Genomic DNA, 5,322 nt, shown 5'->3' with positions numbered 1-5,322 from the left:
CCCAGCATTCATTCCTGCCTGCGGCAGGGGGTCAGGCTAGATGATCTGTTCAGGTCCCTCCTGACCCTGGCTGCTATGAAACTATGAAACTATGGGGAGACTTGCCTAATGCAAGGCAGGAGACCCCAGCTAGTGGATTTTTTAATCTTTTATCTTTCGTCACTTCCACAGCATGTGTGGGATCAAAATCAAGCGGCATATTTATCCCGCACAGGTGGATGCCGCTGTCTGCTCTGGTCCGATTCTCCATGGTCGCCATGATGGTGTGCTGGGTGTGGTTGTCCTGGATGGAGAGTCGGTCTTGGCGCATTGTGGCCTCTGACCCTGTGGTCTGTAGGATGCACTCATTGAAGCATGATAATATCCTGTCTCTGCACCAGAATTTCGGATACTCTTCATAGCCTTTCCCATAGTGGCATGTCACAGACACCGACCTATGCTCAAGGCCTATCACCATCTCATGGCCCGTCACTGTGTTACGATCTATCAGTGTCATAATGTCTATCGCTGTGGAGGCACAGACATTTCCATGCCCCAGCAGTGAGGACTAGTGCAGGGATTGCTTTGGCCTCTGATGTGTTTGGCTGCAGGGACAGAGCTGAGAAATGCTGAGATATTTGTCATCCTTATCCAGTCCCTATGGGGGCAGCAAATAGATAAGAAGAAGAACCCCCCACACCTGTAATCAGGGGCAAATACCCCTGAATAGTCTCTTCCTCAGAATGTGCACCATCAAACTGAGCTTCTTGCTCCCCTCCCTTTGCTTACTGGCCTGATGCCACCATTGCTGGCTCAAAGTAGGAGACACCAGGCAATGAGTATTCTTTCATTTTCTAATTATGACGAGGATTTGTGGCTCATTAGTCTCTGTCATACCTGGGCATCACAGACCTCAATGTGCCTTCAGGGCCCATTGCTGTCCTGGGGCCCATCACCAGATCCTGTCAACACCCAGCCTGTGCAGGAGACAGGGAATCCCTGAGCCTTTCTCCCTGCAATGATGCTCCATCCCCGTGGGCAGGGCATATGAGGATTTTTAGGGCAGGGGATGCTGAAGCGTGTGCCCTGCTTGGGTATATGTGGTGGGGGCAGTGCTGGGACTCAATCTTTCCAACTAAAAAGTTTTCCTTGTGAGAACATTTTCTGGAGGAAAACTTCAGTGTTAAATACGGTTGTATCGTTTTGGAGCCGGAAAAGTGGGCTTGAAATGGAGCCGAGCAATGCACAGTCTGGATTGGACAACTAGAAACAAAATTTTAAATGTTAAATTTTTGAGGTTAAAATGACCTCTCACTTGTATTTCCATTTCATCTGGGTGATTTACGGGTTTCCCCTTCAAAATATCTTTTTGTTTCTTTTTTCTTCTTTCTGATAACTGGCTGGGGAAGCTGCCATCCAAACACAGTTTCAGCTTCTCTCTGCAAGAATGAAAGCTAAAAATCTTACTCTTTTCTTTGTTGGACTCAGCTAAGAGTCTGCCTTATCATATAACTTCAGGAGTGAAGTCACTAAGAAAACCAGCAAATATCCTGAGACTTGTGCTAAAATCCTGAGCTCACACCACTGAACCGTCTCCATGGGAAGATTCCTCAGCACAGAGGACACTGTTGGTTTAGACTTCACACCGAGATCCTTATTGCCCTGCGTAGTTTGGAAGCTCCAGCTGCCGAGTGACCTTGTGGATCCAGCTCTGAGTACAACACACAGCAGCGGGGGCGTCCAAGCTGCAGGGAGGATGCCAGAAGTACTTGCAGCCTGCCCCAGCCCAGTCACTTCAAGGCATTTCCAGGTATTCCCAAACAGCCCATGTCACACTCACCTGGGAAGAGAACCCAGAGCCAAAGGAGCACCTGCATGGTCCTGGTCCCTCTGTTGACAAATCTGGTCTCTCTGCAACAGCCCTGGCACCCACTTTCTACTAGAAGAAGTGAAAATGGAGCCATGAGAGTCACCAATCACTGCCTTAGTTGCGGTTCCTATGTCCCAGCTATTGTCCTTCTGTGTGAGATGTTTGGGTGCCACTACAGCAAAAACTGCTGCAATATCTGTTATTTTGGCAATGCTCGCTATTGGGAGCTTTTCTTGAAAGCTAGGCAGTGACCCAGCCTGGAAGGGAGTTGATCCCACAGACCAGTGCCACGTAGTATCATATAAAACTAGGGTTGGAAGGGACCTGAGAAGGTTATCTAGTCCCTCCCCTTCCCCCCACCCGCTGGTGACCAAAGCATGGCCATCCCCAACTAGATCATCCTGGCTTTGTCGAGCCGGGTCTTAAAAACCTCCAGGGATGGAGATTGCACCACCTCTCTGGGTAACCTGTTGCAGTTCTTCACCGACCTCCTAGCCAGAGAGTTTTTCCTAATATCCAATTTACATTTCCCTTGCTGCTATTTGAGACCGTCGTCCCTTGTTCTGTCATTTGCCACCGCTGAGAACAGTCCAGTTCCATCCTCTTTGGAACCAGCCTTCAGGTAGTTGAAGGCTCCTATTAAATCCCCTCTGTCTTCCCTTCTGCAGGCTAAATAAGCCCAGTTCCTTCAGCCCCTCTTCATCAGTCATGTGCTCCAGTCCCCTAATCATTTTTGTTGCCCTCTGTTGGACTCAAAAATTTCTCCACATCCTTTCTGTAGTGGCGACCCAGAACTGGACACAGTACTCCAGATGTGGCGTCACCAGTGCTGAATAGAGGGGAAGAATCACTTCCCTAGACCTGCTGGCAATGCTCCTACCAATGCAGGCCAGTATGCTGTCAGGCAACACTGTTGGCTCATATTCAGCCTTTTGTCTACTGTAGTCCCCAGGTCCTTTTCTGCAGAGCTGTTGCTTAGCCAGTCAGCCCCCAGCCTGTACCAGCACATCACAGATGCCACAGCCAATTATTAAATGTCTTGCTTGTGACAAAAGGCTACATCTCCACTGACGCCTTGATATTACCATGCTCTTGGAACTGGATAGGTGCATACTCTATATTACTAACCCCCAATGACCAACCCCCAGCCCCAGCCCCAGCCAGGCCCCTTATAGCATGTGCTTAGCTTAAAGATCATCTGAGACCCAGGTTCTAGTCCCTGTGCGATGTGACTCACCGCAAGGACTCAAATCTCAGCATCCCACAACCCAGGAGAGTGCCCTGGCCACCAAGTCACTGGGTAGGCTTTGGATGGGAGGGAAGGGTTCTTCACTGTCTCACAGGAACACTTACTTTCTAAAAAACATTCAACATGTGTTGGAGTAGGCACTTAACCCCACGTCCCCCAGGGCTGCTGTTGGAGTTCCCAGGACTTGAAGGCTCCTAGCTCTGTGTTAGGGAGTGACAACATCAGTGACCCCAGCCCCAGATGGTGTGCAAGGCAGGGCCACCCCAGAGCTTTGGATCCTGGAAGGCCAGACCCTTGAGCAGCCTGGAAAAACCCAAACCAATTCCTTGCATAACAGCATCCAGCAGAACATGGCACCAACTCGCTGTGATCTGAAGCCTGAGCTCGGAAGAAGGTTATTCTTCAAATAGGAGTAAAGCATGGAAGCAAGGATTAGCTGTGACCATGTCCTCTGTCATATATTTCAGATACCTTGACTTGGGTAGGCAGTGGATAATGGATAAGCCTAGAGGGGCTGAGCAACATGGGGTTCATAGGTTCATAGATGTAGGGTTGGAAGGGACTTGAGCAGATCATCAAGTCCGACCCCCTGCCATGGGCAGGAATGAATACTGGGCTCATATGACCCCTGGTAAATTTAAGCTCATATGACCCCACCTAGGTAATTATCAAGCCTCCTTTTAAAGACCCCTAAGGTAGGAGCCAGCATCACTTCCCTTGGAAGCTGGTTCCAGATCCTAGGCGCCCTGACTGTGAAGTAGTGCTTCCTGATGTCTAGCCTGTTCCTACTCTCAATCAACTCGTGGCCATTATTCCTTGTTACTCCAGGAGGTGCTCAGGGGAACCCATTCCCCTGTGGTCCCAGGTAAGTTTATGGTAGATCCCCTCTCAGCCTTCTCTTGTGAAGGCTGAACAGTTTCAGGCCCCGTAGCCTCTCTTGTAGGGTCTGCCCTGCTGTCCCCTGACCATGCGGGTGGCCCTCCTCTGGACCCTCTCAATGCTGTCCACATCCCTCCTGAAGTGCGGTGCCCAGAACTGGACACAGTACTCCAACTGCAGCCTGACCAGTGTCACATAGAGGGGGAGGATCATCTCCTTGGACCTTCTCCTGATGCATCTGTGGATACATGACAAGGTGCAGTTGGCCTTCCTGACCGCGTCCTCACACTGTCAGTCCATGTTCATTTTAGAATCGGTGACTCCAAGATCTTTTTCTGCCACCATGCTTTTGAGAAGGGAATTCCCAGCCTGTAGGTCTGCTGCTGGTTCTTTCTGCACAAGTGCAGTACCCTACACTTGTCAGTATTGAATCCCAGCCTATTCTCATTCACCCACCCCTGTAACCTGTCCAGGTCCAGTTGTATCCTGTCCCTCCCTTCTAGCATGCTCACTTCACCCCAAATCTTGGTGTAGTCAGTGAATTTGAACAAGGTGCTTTTCACCCCCTCATCCAAGTTGCTGATAAAGAAACTGAACAGTGCGGGCCCGAGGACCGAGCCCTGGGGGACTCCACTGTCCACATCTCTCCAGGTCGAATATGACCCGTCCACCACCACTCTCTGGGTGCTGCAGCCTAGCCAATTTGCAACCCATCTGACTGTGTAGGCATCAGTGCCACAGTCACTTAGGTTTTTAATGAGAATGGGGTAGGAGACAGTGTCGAAGGCCTTCCTGAAGTCCAGAAGGACTACATCCACCACGACATCTGCATCCAAGGATATTGTGACCTGATTGTAGAAGGCAATCAGGTTGTTTTGACAGGACCTGCACCTAATGAACCCATGCTGGTTGCCCTTGAGCATCATCTCCCCTGCTGGTCCCTCACAGATGTGATCCTGGATAATTTTCTCAAAGAGCTTCCCTAGGACCGAGGTAAGACTAACGGGCCTATAGTTGCCTGGGTCCTCCCTCCCCCCTTTTTTGAAAATGGGGACCACATTGGCCTTCTTCCAGCCTTCTGGCACCTGGCCAGAGCACCATGAGTGCTCGTAAAGCTATGCCAGGGGCCTCGCAGTGACCCCTGCCAATTCCCTCAGCACCCTGGGGTAGAGATCATCTGGACCTGCTGATTTGAACATGTCCAGTCCCTCCAGAAGTTCCTTAACTCAGTCCTCCCTGACCCTGGGTCTGGAGGAGTCACTCCCAAATCCATCCTGAATCCTGATGGTGGAGATGTCCCGGTCCCTGCTCAGAAAAATGGAGGCAAAGAATTTGTTAAAAAGGT

The sequence above is a fragment of the Alligator sinensis genome, unplaced genomic scaffold, assembly GCF_000455745.1.
Source record: "Alligator sinensis unplaced genomic scaffold, ASM45574v1 scaffold876_1, whole genome shotgun sequence".
Taxonomy (NCBI): domain Eukaryota; kingdom Metazoa; phylum Chordata; order Crocodylia; family Alligatoridae; genus Alligator; species Alligator sinensis.
Note: the sequence above shows the minus strand (reverse complement) of the source record.